At 43.3% G+C, this 18,117-nt stretch overlaps 1 long non-coding RNA gene across 1 annotated transcript in view; it reads right to left on the minus strand.

Moving 5' to 3' along the window:
- Positions 1-18,117, minus strand: part of LOC133387988 (uncharacterized) — a 54,341-nt gene that overhangs the window by 26,982 nt on the left and 9,242 nt on the right. Inside the window, exon 2 of the long non-coding RNA XR_009763612.1 lies at positions 1,186-1,339. This is a non-coding gene — a long non-coding RNA (uncharacterized LOC133387988). The remainder of the gene's footprint in view (positions 1-1,185; positions 1,340-18,117) is intronic.

Raw genomic sequence — 18,117 nt, forward strand, 5'->3', positions numbered from 1 at the left:
TCCTTTCTAAAGTATTATCAAATTCCCTGCATGCTAAGAGAATTTCAGCTGGATATAATCTTCACCAAAAATTGGTTTAACAAGTAACATACTTTCTGCAAATTGCTTCTTCTCTGAAGCATTTACAATGAAATTCTATTTTTCAAACCTACTTGGATTCAATCTTATTCCATTCAATACTGTCTATGGGGCATTATAACAGACTCATCTAACACATAGTTACAGCCTCCTCTGAACTAGCCTTGTCAATTTCTTTTCATCAATGCAATGACCTGAGTGGCATCTGACATCAGACTCTATGCCTGATTCTAAATGTTGCAAAATGCAATTTCATCCAAATAGAGTAAACATCAATCTGATCTTTGGAAGCATTCCTTTTCGCCCCCAGGGAAACTTGCAGAGGCTCTGCAGGTAGTAACTTCAACGCTATTTTGTGGTACATATACTATTTGAGAAATGATAAAAGTGTCCTGACACAACAGGGAAGATTTACATTAGCTCAAGATTTTCTAACAAGCATGAGATGTGATTTTGGGGAATTTGAAAAAAGAATAAAATAAAATGTGAGAGAAAGGCAGATTAATAGTATAATCCTATAATGTCTACTCAGAAGAATGTCCAGTTGAATTCAATGGGACTTACTCCTAGGTAGGGATGTAAGAAGGCATCATTTTCCATTTTGCCCTGTACTTGTCACATGCAGCACTGTTTCTGTTCCACTGCAGGTCATCTTCTGCCACAAATTACATTAGAATCGTAGAGTTGGCAGGGGCCTATAAGGCCATTGAGACCAACCCCTTGCTCAATGCAGAAATCCAAATTAAAGCATATACCTCTCTGTCTGCTGTGATGAAATTATGTAACTTACAAAATTTATGTAATTAATTATGTAAATGTTGTTGTCATTATCTTATTCCACCCCATTCATTTTAATCCAATGGAAATGCAATTCAAAGGGGGGCCAGAATGTAATCAAATACATGTCATTTGCAGCAGTTGCATTTGCAGCTTGACAGCAGCAACAACAACAGCAAACAGTGAACATATTCACAGGACTGGTTTCTGTTTCAGACATGGGACAAATAAGCAAACATTAGCAATTTCTACTCCCATTTCATTTTTGTTGGAATTCTCTAACATCCCTACTCCCAGGTAAGTAGATTTAGGATTGAAGTGTAAAATTACCACAAGCTCTGTTATAAGAAAATGTAGAAGAGGGGTGGCCCTCCAGATGTTATTGGATTCCAATTCCCATCAAGCAAGCATGGTCAATGTCAGGGTTGATGTTAGTCATAGCTCAATACCATCAAGAAGACCTCAGGTTCTCTTCTTCTGGTGTCTGAGGGAAACAAAATAACTTTGATTATGGGAACATAATAAGTGAGAGTTATCAAAAAGTTACCATAAATCCTGGGGGTTCATTTTTCTTTCTAAAAGCAGTCTAAGGGTGGATAATGTATTTATACCAGGCCAAGCATCAAAACTGTTGCCATGATTCAAACCTTTCCTGTGGGGGATATATCTATATACTGCTAAATTGATTGTGAGAATAATCTTAATATGGGAGGAAGCAAAATGAAATAATTACATGGACTGACCTGCATTACTCTCATTCTCATTGCAAAGCGATGGTTTGGTTATATGATCCCAAACATACTTGGTACATCTGTGGAGGGCAGAATAGGAGGGGATGATCTTAAAGTACACAGTGCCAAGCAGGCTTGCCTGGACAGAAGATCACCCAGGAATCATGCCATTTTGTGGTTAGTTGTCAAGAAGGAGCCTTGGGGGCTCAAAGGGCATGCTCTGTGCTTTAGGGAAACTGATGCTTTAAGGACTAGCATTATCTGGTTGGTTGGTTGCTTGTTTGCCTGCCTGCTACTCCATATACAACCTGTATATCTGCAAAATATACAGCAGGTTGCAGCAGTGGAAAAGTTGGGAGGTAAGCCACTCAATCAGTTCTGTGATAGACCAACTCTATTGGGTGCCTACTGTCCCTGATCTAGTGCTGTACTGAAAGCTGTGCTCCAATTTCTCAAAATCTTTCTTCTCCTGCAAAATAGGATTCAATTTTTCTGCTTTCTTCTCATGCCACTTTAGAAATGTTTTGGTGGGTATGAAGTTTTGAGCATAACCTAGAACTTCCTATAGGTCAGGGAAGTGGGGAGCACATTCCCTTGGTCCAACACCTAAAGGCATACGATGCAGTTCAGCTGAAGAACCATAAGCTTCTGAAATGGGAATCCACTTGGAAGTACATACTGTAAGCATAAAAACACATAAATCATCAATATGTAAACCCTTGTTACTTTGAATAGTACTTCTGGCTTTAAGATGACCCCATTCTTCAAGTTTAGTGGTGGCATCTTATCAATCAACCCAATGCCCCACCTTTTTATGCTGGGCTGAGGGTGGGTTGGATTGGGTGGAAGTGACTCTGCATTCGGCCAGCTGAACCACCCTCCCAATGGCCACTGATGACTCAGTGATGCAAGCATCACTCTGTTGGTGCTAACCTCTCCCTTCTTCCCACTGACCATTTGGGTGGGCAGGAACCCCACTGATGGTATCCCTGCCAGTGGATTCCAGAAGAAGGCCCCACGATGAGGAGTTCCAAGAGTGGAGAGGGGGTGGTACTGAGCCACTGTAGGATCTGATGGATCCCAAGTTGTTCTTTCTGCTATCACTAGTGCAGGGATCAGGCCCCATTGTCCTGCCCAGCCACCACCTTCAGCTGTGGCTGCCATGAGCAGCTGGGCTGTGGATGCAGTGGTGGCTCCGCCATTCTGCAAACCCCACTGTTGGAGGAGGGGAATTGGGTTGTGCCCTTAGGCTGCAATCCATTTACTTCTGAATAGCCATTGCTAGAATTGTGCTATTAGAATAATCCATAATGCCTTGCAATATCCAAACAATTACAAGAAACAATCTAGAAAAGCTTGGTGTCAAGGCTGCTTTGTTTGCATTCTGAAAGAGTATTAAGCTACACATTAAAAACTTGCATCCTCTTTGGTAATTGATCATTAAAATGATGGAAGTGCTGAAAGTTTGCAACATTTCCTGGAGGACTTGTTGATGTGTTAAGAGTATTTAAGACAGCTGTTACTTTTATCCGTCATAAACAGCAAGTATCAAGTGTTTCCCCCTCAGCATCCCTTAATGCACTGAAGATTGGGGCTCTCTGTGTATATTCCCTAAATTATTGTGAAATGAAATTCTCATGAGCCGTCTGGAGAATCAAACCTTACTTAGCCATAATTACATTACTGCACTTTTTTTATTATCAAGCAATCCAGGAATGGGGGTATTTTTTAATTTAAATATTGTTTAAGTCACTTGCTTGCTTTCAGAATGATAAGCAGTAATTGGTTTCTTTAGATGAGCCTTGGAATCTAGTGGGTGGATAATTAGATCTGTATGTGAAAATTAAAGGTATAAAGGGCCCTCTTACAGAAATATTCCCCCTGGACTTCAAGTAATGCCATTATTTCCCCCTGTATGTTTCTTGTCTTTCCTCTTTTTTGATTTGTATTTGATTTGTATTATGCCTGTAGAGCAGAAGAACAGCCTCCCCACTGTTGGTGTACTGCAGAGGAAAAGAATGGCAAGAAAATTAATCATAAACATAGTCTGACTTTAGGTATACAGGGAAAAATGTTTGACTCATCCTTTCTTTTTCATTCTCCAATGCACGTTCTGAATATTTTTTCCAGAAGATGGAAATACACAATGCTGACACTTCTCAGCAAGGGGATTCATGGTGATGATGATGATTTACCTTTTTATCCTGCCCATCCTCCAAGGATGTTATGTAGACATAACTCCCCTCCTTTATTCTTACAACAGTCCTATGAGGTAGGTTAGGCTCAGAGATGGTAACCTGCCCAAGGTCACCCAGTTAGCTTCATGGTTGAGTGGGGATTTGAACCTAGGTTTTCCCAGACTAGGTAGAACACTCTAGCCACTTATGATTTATAGGGGTGTACATTGGCTCCATGTGGGGGATGAATAATAAGGCAGAGCAGGGTGATCTTGGGGTCTCTCCCCAAGTTGAAGCACAATGTCAGTACCCTCCTCCGCAAGTTGGATTGTGACCCCCACAATGTCACCAATTTCTCTGGTGTTGTTTGTATGCTTTTCTGTGTTGGATGTTGTATCTGGCGCAAGCAGATGCCCAGGATGCAGAACAGTATATTGACAGGCTAGATGCCAGTTGAAGCAATGAGCCGGACAAGCAATAAGTTTTAAGAGTCACTTTACTGACAATATATCACAAGCTCTCTCTGTACAAACTCCTCGACCCCCACACTCACAAGTGTCTGCTGGCCCTCTATATAGATAAGGCCAGCTGCCCGAGCCTAGGTTGCTTAGCAACGTGTCCTTGAAGATGGCTCGAGCTCTGCCAACTTTCGCTTCTAAGTCACGTAGCTCACTTGTGGAAATTTAACCTCTGCTTTCTCGGTTTAATAGCCAACATTCTGTGCTGATTCAGCTCTATTTCTGTATATTATCTTCATATTTCTCTCCATTCATAGACTTTGCAAGAGGTGAGGTGGTCAAAAATGTTGCCTGTGGAGCACTGAAGAGCTGTTGTTTTTTTCTCAAAGCACAGAAGTGGAAGATTTTTTAAAAGTTAAAAGCTTCATTTAAGTTTTTTTAAAAAGCTACCTTGCTCTATGCTAACAAAACCTTCTCCCCCAGAACTCATCAGACCCCTGCAGACAGCATTTTGGACAGCCTCATGTTGCAAAGTCTATAGAAGAATGCAAACACCAGAAAGGAAAGGCTGATGTGAAGCTACAAAGTTTTTAAAAATGTACAAAGTAGGGCTGTGCACTAGATTTGGTGACACCCAAGCCAAATTAGGCTCATATAGACATTTTTGGAGCTCAACTGAGTTGGGTTCTGATAGCCATGGATCACTATGAGATAGATTTGATGACTCAGAGTGAGTCCAGAGCTATCACAGGGGGCAGTGCACCAGGCAGGAAGAACAGGTAGCCGTGGCTCTCTTTTCTGCCTATTGAGCAGTGATCCGCTAGGGGACCAATCCTGGGGAATGCTATTTTGCAAAGGGCTTTCATTTGCAAAACAGCATCAGCCAGGATCACTCCATCAGCATCTCAAAGGAAAAATTGACCATGCTCTTAGTTGGGGGAGAGAAGAGACACAACATCTCCTCTCCTCTCCCCCTTCCCAACATATGTTTAATTAGGGTTTTTACCCTAATTAAACATGAGGCCTACTCCTCAAAACATATTTGGGAGTGGCTCTGAGCCAGGATGGGTGGTCTCCAGGTTAACCTAGGGTGGGTCAGCATGATGCCCCCCCTCTGGATTGGAGTGACAGGATGGATAGGGAAGTCTGTGCATGGCCCTAGTACAAAGACACATTTTGTACATGTAATGTAAAAATATGCATTGCTTGGCCACCTCTTAATTATTTTAAGGTAATAAAGAGCCAGCCCCCAAATAAGGGATTATGAAGGAAAGTGACTCTCCTTTACTTCCCTTACAAATATTGTTGGACCTATTTATCTGCAATTAGGCAGGCTTAATTTACTCTGGAGGGATTCCTGGGCCTGCAAATTTCATCCACTTTGGCCAAAAGTCAGAAAGTTATAGTCATTTTTAGATTCTTCATTATAGTGAATGGGGAACACAGAGCTTTGCTTTACAGAGTGATGCCAGAATTGAATAACAGATCAAAACAGAAAGTGCAAAGGATTACTCAAAAGCAGACTGTTGTTTTTTTAAAAACAAAAATGCACAGGAACAGATACAAGGCAAATCTTGGGGCTTGTGCATTCCCCTACTAATTTTGTAAATGCCGCTAGTCTTTTGCCTCAGTCTAGTAGGAATAAATGCTAAACCACAAGATTTACCTTATAACTGTATCTGTAGCATTTTGATGCAGCCCAGACTGTTTTAGATGCAGCTTTTGCTGCTTCAATTTTTTAATTATTCAGGTCCAGATTTGATCTGTTAAATCTAAAGCTCTGTTTCACTCCCTCTTCCATTGACTATAATGGGGAATCTAAACATGGTGAAAACTTTTTTGTCCTTTTACAAATAAGTGGATGAATTTTGCAAGCAAAGGAGTCTCTTGAGAGATAATTAAGCCTGTCAAATTTCATGCAGGGAACCTTTGAAGCTTATTTTAAAAAAGAAAGAAAAAGTCTCTAACTTTTTTCTGTTTTCTGCCAGAATTGAATGTAAATTGTAGGTATAGTTGCACCTTGGGAAAGCATTCTCTAAATTTCAAGAAAGATAGGTGCAGCTATTCTCCTGTAAAGACACACTTTACCACTGTGGGGTGAAAAAATAGAAATCAGGTTTCCTCCCCTAGTTTTTGCAGACAATCATTTTGAAACAAAGAAGATTAGGAAAGTCCCCTAAGTACGAGACCTGCCAAACTTCAGACAAATAGGACCGGGGCTATTGTGCTAGGTGATTTTACCCTCATCATAAAAAAAGAATTCCTCCTCCTTTCTTGGAACTACCCTCATTGAAGAAAAAAGAGGGAACTATATTTTCAATTGCTTATTAGGGAAAACAACTATTAAGAAAGAAGCAGTCCAGTCCAGTAGCCTAACTAATGCTAACGCCCTGCCCTCACAGCCAAAATCTGTATACAAAAATGATGACTCAAATGAAGAAAAACTCTGTTTATTTACTTCAGCATCCCTTCCACAAATCACTGTGATTGGAATGGCCTCAGACAATAAGTCATTGTGATTAAAAGCTACACCTTTTAACACCCCTCCCTGATAAGTCTTCACTCCTCCCCTCTCAAGCTCTGGGTATTTCCCCAGTCAGCTTGGTTTCATTTTTCAGAAAAGAAAAAGGGAAAAAGAAAGAAAATGTTGTACATTTAACTTTTTAGAAAAACTGAGGCCACAGAGTGACTCGGAAGCTTAGGGGGTTCCTGATCTACCTTGAGACAGCTTGTTAATGGTGCAATCCAACTCAGGAAAGTGAGGTCATGACCTGAATCATCCAGCTCACTTTGTTATTTGGGGTACACAGAAAGCCAATGCACATAACTAATATATACAGATGTTCTTCCCCTCCATATGATTACCATAACGGGAGGGAAAGTGTAGGATGTTTTTCCTGGTTCCAGCCCTCCCTTGCATCATTGTCACTACTTCCACAGCTTTTCATGTGTTGAGGGCTGAACATCTCTATTGTGTACTCGTGTAGGATCCTCCCACATTATTTAGAATCCTGGAACATCAGGAGCAATGAAGGTGATGTGAGGAGGATAGTGGAGCCAGGGTGCATGACCTCACTTTCTCCATTTACACAACAGTAATCACATGAGGTGGTAATGCCCAACCTTGTTCTTTCCAGGCATTTTGGGCTACAGCACCCATCATCCTTGAACATTGGTCATTGCTGGGTGGGGCTGATGGGAGTTATAGTCCAAAATATCTAGAAGGCACTAGATTAGGGAAGGCTGGACTAGTTTCAAAAGAGGTATGACACAGTATAAGGAAGCTTCATATAGTTGCATATGAATCTATATAGGGATTTTAGGAGGCGTGTGCACCAACCACAAGATTCAGTTCAGACCTTTATTCAGCAACACTTTGTAAAACAGTCTGGTTTGACTTCAAACAAATCAGAAGCCTCTCCCCTCCCATCCTGGCATCTTTCTTAAGCTTAGAGATATACGTTTTGCTCTTGCAAAGCTGCTCCTTCCCCCAAAGCACTGGGATTGGAAAGTATTAGTAAAATCGTTCCCACTGACTACAAGCTAGACCCAGAGCTCTCCCTTTCCTCTCGGTGGTGCTTGTTCTCCCTTCCTCCATCAGCCCATCCCAATATTATGGTATTATAGTCAGCTTACTTTCATTCTCAATGCTTGTCTGAAGCTTTGTTTTTTAAAAATACCTGCATTGCCAAGGTACTACACAATGCTTCAGGGATCCCTGCTAGAACTTGCATCGACTTGTAGAGATCCTGTTTAACTTCTGAGAAATACAAAATCCCTCCAAAGCATCCCACTTCAGGATTCAGGAAAACACACATCAGTCATCTTTTGTGGACACATTCTTTCCCCACTGGATCAGGGCCTTTGAATCCATGACTGTATTCATGATTGGAGCTTGAGTCACCTTTGTTATCTTTTGGAACAGATGTTTTTGCAACCATGCCTATTTTGCAAGTCACTTTTAAAATATTTTGATGTTTGAGCACATCTATTAAGATTTTCTGGCCACCCTCCCTCAAATTTAGCATGGAGTCTTAGGTAAGCACCCCCTTTAGGATGCACACCTTAATGTGGTAAGGGGGGTTGAGAGTGCTGAAGAAGCTGAGAGCAATGCTGCCCGGAGCCTAGACCAAGAGGCTAGACTCCTAGCAGGGGCACCCAAGGCGGAATGGTCAAAGCTGAGACACCAGACTAAGATGCATCCAAACTCAGAAGGAGGCAATGGTAAAACACCTCTGAATACCTCTTACCATGAAAACCCTGTGAACAGAGTATCCAAACTTGGAGGTCACTGATTCATAGGGTCACCGTAAGTCGTAATCGACTTGAAGGCACATAACAACAACAACTTAGGTAAGCAACATAGGCTTATAGGTCCCTTGGTTCAGTGCCAGCCCAGAAGATTTTGCTGCCTAAAGCAAAGAGCAATATGGACCCCCCCACACTTCCCACACAAACTGCACCTGAGAGCAGCAGGCTAGTTTAGGGGCCAGAAGGTAAGCTGTGTGGCACCAAGAGGTTTGGTCTTGGACACTACACTAACACTCCCTGCCCCTGTGAGCACCTGCTGCCTGAGGTGGTCACCTCACTCTGCCTAATGGTTGAACTGGTCCTGATCATTCTCTTAAAACAGGGATGGCTTTATAAAAGGGGCACATTCATTGTGTTGCATGCTACTGATGGCTGTGGCCAAAAGTGGGCAGGCCACCCTGCACTCCCACACATACACTCACATGCATACACATGCAGGACACCCACATAGGCACACAGGTCCCCTCCCCTTGATACAGATCTGTTTATGAGGGGGTGGCATCTCCACTCTGCTCAAATGATTGACCTGATGACCAGGGAGGGGCCCTCTTGTATCCTTCTTGGCCACTGGGCTCTTCCTCTCCAACGGTACACCTGCTTATTTTTCTCTTGTCGCTGGAGTGTCAGGGTGGGAGGGGGGAGAAATGTTATTGGGGTCGGGTCAGGTCAGGCCCTTGAACCACATCTTCAAAAACCTGATTGACTGATGTTTTCAAAATATCACTGCTGATACGTTCGAACTTGGAGGGGGGAGTTCTGGAAACTACTTTTTGAATTTCTTGTTTACTTGTGGGACCTTGACTGCTGATTTTCTTGTAACTGCTGACATTGGCATGCATGAAAACTCAATTTTAAAAATGGCTACAGATGGAAGAGATGACTTTGGTAGCTCTCTGGGCGATGTTAACTCACATATTGATTGTTTATTAAAAAGCTTTTATCCACAGAAAAAAGATAACACTTATGAAATGCAGCTAATCATTTACAGTGCATTAATGGAAAGTGCTAATGTGTAATAATACTAGCAACGCTATTTTTTTAGGGTCTGCCAAACTACAGTAGCATTAAAGTATCCTGAGGGGATTATTCCTTCCCCTTGAATTTCTGCTTTAAAGGAGAGGCAAGATAAAGACAATATGTGAAACATGCAGTATGGATAAATTGTGTGTGCATATCTGAGACAGGGAATGTTTTTCAGCCCAAGGGCCGCATTCCCTCACAATCAACCTTTTGGGGGCCACATGCTAGTGGTGGCCAGAACCAGAGGCAAAAAGAGGGCATAACAATGGATGTGATTCTTACCTTTGTACAGTTGGCTACATTCTATCCCTACAAAAGCCTCTGAAACACACACACCTCTCTCTGTTTGCCAGCTAGGCAAATAAGATGCATTATCACAGTTCAAGGAAATGTTCCAGCCAGGCAAAAACACTTAAGAAGATCCCAGAATAGGGGCAGCATATCACATGTGGCCTGGGGTGGGGGTGGCCTGGGGAGAATCCTGGGGGCCAGATGGAGAGGTCTACAGGGCTGTAATCAGGTTCTTCAACCCAGTATACATAGAGCTGGAAAAGAAGCTGGAATTATGCCAGTCAGCTGTTCTGGGTGCTGAGAGTAGGGTGGGGAGCTGGAGAACTGGGATCAATGACATTTTCCAGAGGGACAAACAATCTGCAGCCAAAAAATGAGCTTGTTATTTATTTATTTGGCACTTTTATCCCCCACCCTTCACCAAAAGGTCCCAGGGTGGGAACACATACAACATTAAAACCATATTTAACCATACTTCACAGGCTGCAGGACCTTACCATACATAAAACATAACTGAAAAAAATCTATATGGACGTATGGAATGAGTAAAATAAATTCTTCCAATCAGCACTAAACCTCACCCCTCCCAAAAGCCCAGACAAAGAGGGGTGCTTTCACTTGTTGTCAAAATGTCAGTAATGTCTTGCATGACACACCTCAGGCAGGGGAGTTATTCTGCAGGAGAGTGCTGCTACCACAGAGATGGCCCTTCTATGCACCCATGCCCTGCAGACCTCACTTGGGGACAGGACCACAAGCAAGACTTCCTCCGCTAACAGACTGAATGACTATGCGTGGCTCACAGTGTCAAGAATAGCTAACTTTGGTCAAGCTGAAATGGGCCACCAGAGAGAATTCTGGGAGCCCATGATTACCTAGGATTCCTTACTGGGGGGGAGATCCACAGCTCAGGGTTAGACAAGCAATTTGCTCCCTTATCTTCAAAGGCTTCAAAGTAGTAGACCCTGCGGAGGTGGGAGATGACTGTTTGCTTTCCCCCCCTCTTTGGTGACTGTTAAACTCCATAAAAAAAGGAAGGATAAACTTCCAAGAGAGTTCCCTATTTTCCATCTACTCAACCTGCCTGAAATGCGACAGACAAAGCCTTTTGCAGGAACCAGGCAGATCTATTGTAAGTATAGGATCTTAGCTTAGAAAGACTTTTGTTGTATTCCTTTGTCTGAATTGAACCTCTCCCCTTTTGTCATGCCACTGTGCCTCATGTAACCCATCTGTGGGGGATTATCTTTAAGGAAACAAACCGCTGCTCTCTTTTGTAAATACCAACTCATTTACGTTTAAATAAAATACCCTTTTATAAATGGTGTGTATTGGATTGGAACTGAGGATTCTAAATCTAGTTCTTTGACTGCTGAACACCACTGTTACTGTTAATTGACTAGGGTTAATCCCTTGGAATTTGCAGTGGGCTCTGAGGTCCCTTCCCTCAGAGAAAGGAACTTGGCCAGAAGAAAGGTGGTGGCAGTTACTACGGAATTACTCCTGGAAGAGGAAGAGCTTGCCTGGGAAGCAGCAACCCAGAGAGGTGGGACTGTTCCCAGAAGCAAAGATACCCCCTTGGAGAACAAAGGACAAGGGAGCCAAGGGGGACAAGTCTTTGACACACAGTAAATGCCACAAGTAGAAAAATGCCCTCATCAGGATCTAGCTTATAAGGTTAGGAACCATTTCTTTTAGACATCCTGTCTCTTGGCTAGATGGGCAAGAATTTTGATTCAGTTCTCATTTCAAGTGGAATCTATTAAATTCCCACCTTCCAAAACAACATGAGAAGTGAAACACAGCCATCTTTCAAAATTCACATTTATTCGAGTTTTGCATTGCAGTTCGCAAACTAAACAATGTTTACAGAAATGCATCTATGAGATGAAAGTGTGCATAAAAATGAATATATGAGTGAAAATAACATGCAGGAATTTTATTTATTTATTTCATTTATATCCCGCCCTTCCTCCCAGGAGGCGCTCAGGGCAGCAGATGCAATATATGATGAGAAATGGCTTGCACAAATATGTACATTTGTCAAAACTGCCTATAAATATGTGTTTAGTAGGAGAATAAGTAATAAGGGCAGCCTAAGGTCACCCTGAGCTAGGAGCCAAATCCTGAAAGAACCTATATCTTAGAAGACAGATCCTAGGAGAAGGAAGCCTATAGAAAGCTAGTGTTCAACACCACCCTAGCAGGAAAGCTTCCAGGGACACTGTAAACAAGGCTAAATTCCAGTCGCAGAGAAGGGGAAAAAGGAAACTCCACCAATACATACAGGGAGAGAGTCAGCTCAGTCTTTGCTAAAAAGGGCAGCTTTAGCCTTCCTTAAACACAACCACAAGCTCTGTTTCCCTAGGTTAAAGATAGGTCAGGCTGTTCTAGGTGGGAAAACAAAAAACAAAAAAGACTCGCCTGGAAGTCGCAGCCCCCTGCTTAGATTAAAAGCAGCCAAAAGCTAGTCTAGTTTGTCCAGGCCAGAGTGCAAGGCACCACTTAAAAATACAGGGGAATTTGCACTGATAAAAGTGGTTGTTGTCAGCAAATAAAATAAAAATAGAGTAAAAGCTAGTTAACCTTTCTTAGTACCACTAGTCAAAGTCTTTAAACAGCCCCCCCTCGCTAAGGAAGGAAGCCTGCCTTCAAAAGAAGGAAGCCTGAGATAATCCTAAAGAGTTAAGCCCCAGCTGATAGTTAAACCATCAGCCTCAATTAACACATCACTGGCTGGCAGCAGTAGCTGGGAGGGACCAGCCACACATATAAATTCAGAGCACCTGAGCTAGGGGGCACCCCAGCTGACAAAGCGTCAAGGTCCCAGCTGACAAAGCGTCAAGGCAAGTTAAGCAGCAGAGCGAGTTCGGCAGCAGGGCGAGGAGGCCAGGGCCCCCCACTCTGCCCGTCTGTTCCCTGACCTCAACTAAACCGCAGTTTCCAACCCATTAACGTAATAAATCTTAAACAAAACTATGCAGGTAAGAAGCCAGCAGGGGTGTGGGGGCTTTCCAGTGTTTTGCACTGCCTGCAGCATGTACAATTATCTGCCTGTTGGACAGAAGTTGTGGGTGTGCTCCTGGTGCAATGAGCTCCTGGCTCTCCGGGAACAACTTCATTTCCTTGAGGCCAAGGTGGCTGACCTGGAAAAGCTGAGAGAGGCAGAAAGGTGTGTGGAGGAGGCCTTCAAGGACGTTATAGCTGTGTCCCATGTGATGTTCCTGCTTATATTGTAAATATGGTAAGTGCTGTTTATATAAAAGACATATGGTAAGCAGAGTGAAAGAGGAGGGGGGAGTACATGAGCAGTAGAATGCTGGATGATTGGCTGAGCGTTTGAATGACTGGGAGTATAAATGGAAGAATGACAGTTGAATCTGGGAGAGTGTTTAGGAGGGGGTGTTTGAGAGGTTGAGAGAGAGGTTGGAGGTTTTGAGGTTTGGTGGTGTGGAGATTGAGTCGGAGTTCTGAGGCAATTAGTAAGAAGTTAAGTACCTAACAGAATATAGATAAAACCATACGCTTGTGAAACATTCCTTAAGTAATCTTGTTATTTCTGATATTAAATAAATACTTGTTTGGTTTACCAAAGGCTTGATCCTTGGCTGGGGGAATATACAGACCAGAAGGGAGGGCAAGGTAATTACCAAGGCTGAACAGAAACTGTATCTAATGGTGGCAGCGATGAAGGGAGAGATTGTAACAAGTCACGTATCCAGAGCAACCCAGAGTTGAATGCTTTAAATATAAAGGTACAAGGGGGTTGGAAACAGCATAGGCACTCAGTCACAAAGTAACAAGCTATAGAGAGACTTAGGCAAAGTCTCTGGGAGTTTGGGTTACAGAAAGTGACTGGTGGTGCTCCCTAGCAGTGGGATCTAGGGAGATCTGTGCGAGAGGTGTAAAGGGTAAGAATAAACCTGCCGTTCCTCTCTGCTGGTAGCCCCAAATGAGAGCTTCACAGGGTGTGCTGGGGAAGGACGTCACATCCCACTCCAAGGATGATAGCTCTTCTGCTGTCATGGAGGACGATGGTCTCAGGGAAGGAGAGCATCCAGCTGAGGGAGAGGGAAATGATCCCTTAGAAGGGACCCATTCCTTGGGGGATGAGCAGCTATCCTCTTGTGCCGAGGATATATCTCCGGGGGGGTGGAGGGATCCTTGTAGTGGGTGATTCAATCATTAGGAACATAGACAGTGGGGTGTGTGATGGGCTTGTAGACTGCAAGGCGATTTGCCTGCCTGGTGCGAAGGTTGCGGATATCGCCCGTCATTTAGATAGTTTGGTAGACAGTGCTGGGGAGGAGTCAGTGGTCGCAGTGCACGTTGGCACCAATGACATGGGGAAATGCAGCCGTGAGGTCCTGGAAGCAAAATTTAGGTTGCTAGGTAGGATGCTGAAAGCCAGGACCTCCAAGGTGGCTTTCTCTGAAATGCTACCGGTTCCACGCACAGGACCAGCCAAACAGGCATAGCTTTGCAGTCTCAATGCGTGGATGAGACGATGGTGTCGGGTGGAAGGTTTGGATTTGTTAGGCACTGGGGAACATTCTGGGACAAGCCGGGCCTGTACAAAAGGGACGGGCTCCACTTGAACCAGAATGGAACCAGACTGCTGGCACTTAAAATTAACAAGGTGGCAGAGCATCTTCTAAACTGTCTGAGGGGGGGAAACCCAACAGGAGCTGAGGAAGGTCCGGTTCGGAATAAACCTCCCCCCTGGGATAAAGACCAAAGAAATGATGGAATTTTAAAAGGGGTAGGCCTAGAAGTAGGCATTGTGAGAGCAGGGGCACAGGATATAAATTCAGAAGAGCAAAATTACCACAGGCCAAACCAAAAGTGCCAAAGACACTTGAAGAGAGACACTGCTTGCAAGTGCCTGTACACTAATGCTAGGAGCCTCTGAACCAAGATGGGAGAACTGGAGTGCTTAGTCTTAGAGGAGAGCATTGATATAGTGAGCATAACGGAGACCTAGTGGAATGGAGAAAACCAGTGGGATACGGTTATCCCTGGATATAAACTATATCGGAAAGACAGGGAAGGACGTATTGGTGGCGGTGGCACTCTATACGTGAAAGAAGGCATTGAATCCAGCAAGCTCGAAACCCCAAAGAGGCGGACTCCTCCACAGAATCATTGTGGGTGGTAATACCATGCCCTAGGAGGGATTTAATACTGGGAATGATCTATCATCCCCCTGATCAAAATGCTCAGGGAGACCTTGAGATGAGATATGAAATTGAGGAAGCATCCAAACTAGGAAATGTGGTAGTAATGGGTGACTTCAACTACCCAGACATAGACTGGCCGCATATGTGTTCCAGTCATGACAAAGAAGCAAAATTTCTCAATATTCTAAATGACTATGCCCTAGACCAGTTGGTCATGGAACCGACCAGAGGGACGGCAACCCTGGACTTAATCCTCAGTGGGGACCGGGACCTGGTGCGAGATGTAAGTGTTGTTGAACCGATTGGGAGCAGTGACCATAGTGCTATTAAATTAAGCATACATGTAAATGGCCAATTGCCAAGAAAAGCCAACACAGTCACATTTGACTTCAAAAGAGGAAACTTCACAAAAATGAGGGGATTGGTAAAAAGAAAGCTGAAAAACAAAGTCCAGAGGGTCACATCACTCGAAAATGCTTAGAAGTTGTTTAAAAACACTATATTAGAAGTGCAACTGGAGTGCATACCGCAGATCAGAAAAGGTACCGCCAGGGCCAAGAAGATGCCAGCAAGGTTAACGAGCAAAGTCAAGGAAGCTCTTAGACGCAAAAAGTCTTCCTTCAAAAAATGGAAGTCTTGTCCAAATGAAGAAAATAAAAAAGAACACAAACTCTGGCAAAAGAAATGCAAGAAGATAATAAGGGATGCTAAAAAAGAATTTGAGGAGCACATTGCTAAGAACATAAAAAAAAAATTCTATAAATACATTCAAAGCAGGAGACCATCTAGGGAGGCGATTGGACCCTTGGATGATGAGGGAGTCAAAGGTGTACTAAATAACAATAAGGAGATTGCAGAGAAGCTAAATGAATTCTTTGCATCTGTCTTCACAGTGGAAGATATAGGGCAGATCCCTGAACCTGAACTAACATTTGCAGGAAGGGATTCTGAGGTACTGAGACAAATAGTGGTAACAAGAGAGGAAGTTCTAGGCTTAATGGACAATATAAAAACTGACAAATCACCGGGCCCGGATGGCATCCACCCGAGAGTTCTCAAGGAACTCAAATGTGAAATTGCTGATCTGCTAACTAAAATATGTAACTTGTCCCTCGGGTCCTCCTCCGTGCCTGAGGTCTGGAAAGTGGCAAATGTAACGCCAATCTTCAAAAAGGGATCCAGGGGGGATCCCGGAAATTACAGGTCAGTTAGCTTAACTTCTGTCCCTGGAAAACTGGTAGAAAGTGTTATTAAAGCTAGATTAACTAAGCACATAGAAGAACAAGCCTTGCTGAAGCAGAGCCAGCATGGCTTCTGCAAGGGAAAGTCCTGTCTCAGTAACCTATTAGAATTTTTTGAGAGTGTTAACAAGCATATAGATAGAGGTGATCCAGTGGACATAGTGTACTTAGACTTTCAAAAAGCGTTTGACAAGGTACCTCACCAAAGACTTCTGAGGAAGCGTAGCAGTTATGGAATAAGAGGAGAGGTCCTTTTGTGGATAAGGAATTGGTTAAGAAGCAGAAAGCAGAGAGTAGGAATAAATGGACAGTTCTTCCGATGGAGGGCTGTAGAAAGTGGAGTCCCTCAAGGATCGGTATTGGGACCTGTACTTTTCAACTTGTTCATTAATGGCCAAGTTTGCTGACGACACTAAATTGTTCAGGGTTGTTAAAACAAAAAGGGATTGCGAAGAGCTCCAAAAAGACCTCTCCAAACTGAGTGAATGGGCGGAAAAATGGCAAATGCAATTCAATATAAACAAGGGTAAAATTATGCATATTGGAGCAAAAAATCTTAATTTCACATATACGCTCATGGGGTCTGAACTGGCGGTGACCGACCAGGAGAGAGACCTCGGGGTTGTAGTGGACAGCATGATGAAAATGTCGACCCAGTGTGCGGCAGCTGTGAAAAAGGCAAATTCCATGCTAGCGATAATTAGGAAAGGTATTGAAAATAAAACAGACAATATCATAATGTCGTTGTATAAATCTATGGTGCGGCCGCATTTGGAATACTGTGTACAGTTCTGGTCGCCTCATCTCAAAAAGGATATTATAGAGTTGGAAAAGGTTCAGAAGAGGGCAACCAGAATGATCAAGGGGATGGAGCGACTCCCTTACGAGGAAAGGTTGCAGCATTTGGGGCTTTTTAGTTTAGAGAAAAGGCGGGTCAGAGGAGACATGATAGAAGTGTATAAAATTATGCATGGCATTGAGAAAGTGGATAGAGAAAAGTTCTTCTCCCTCTCTCATAATACTAGAACTCGTGAACATTCAAAGAAGCTGAATGTTGGAAGATTCAGGACAGACAAAAGGAAGTACTTCTTTACTCAGCGCATAGTTAAACTATGGAATTTGCTCCCACAAGATGCAGTAATGGCCACCAGCTTGGATGGCTTTAAAAGAAGATGAGACAAATTCATGGAGGACAGGGTTATCAATGGCTACTAGCCGTGATGGCTATGGTCTCTCTCCATAGTTGAAGGCGGTATGCTTCTGAATACCGAGGTGCTGGAAAGTGCAGGAGGAGAAAGTGCTCTTTGCACTCAGGTCCTTCTGGTGGGCTTCCCACAGGCACCTGGTTGGCCACTGTGAGAACAGGATGCTGGACTAGATGGGCCACTGGCCTGATCCAGCAGGCTCTTCTTATGTTCTTATGTTAAATTTGCACTAAAATGCTGGAGAATTTTCATGAGGATCTTTTTTTAAAAAAAATGCAAATTGCTGCAGAAATGTGGAGAGCTGAATCTAAGATCGGGAAAATGAGAAACGGAGAGAAGCAAAGCTGACAGATCTTTCCATCCCTACTCTTGGCCGGTGTGCCTAGCACTCTTGTGTTTCCTTCCCTCACCCATAAGAACATGAGAAGAGCCTGCTGGATCCAAAGTGCTGTGAATTGTCTTCAGAATTCCCTCTCTGCCTAGCTTTTTCTGTATCCTGGCCCATTTCCTCAAGTCACCTATATTTTATTCAGTTTCTTGTCTCCCTGTCCATTGCTTACTCTGCATTGTTCCTTCAGCTTCCTTGCCTCTGGGCACCATGTCCCTTCTAACTTGAAGATCACTGATGAAAGGGTGTTTTAACTAGAT

Source organism: Rhineura floridana, chromosome 6 (assembly GCF_030035675.1).
Source record: "Rhineura floridana isolate rRhiFlo1 chromosome 6, rRhiFlo1.hap2, whole genome shotgun sequence".
NCBI lineage: Eukaryota > Metazoa > Chordata > Lepidosauria > Squamata > Rhineuridae > Rhineura > Rhineura floridana.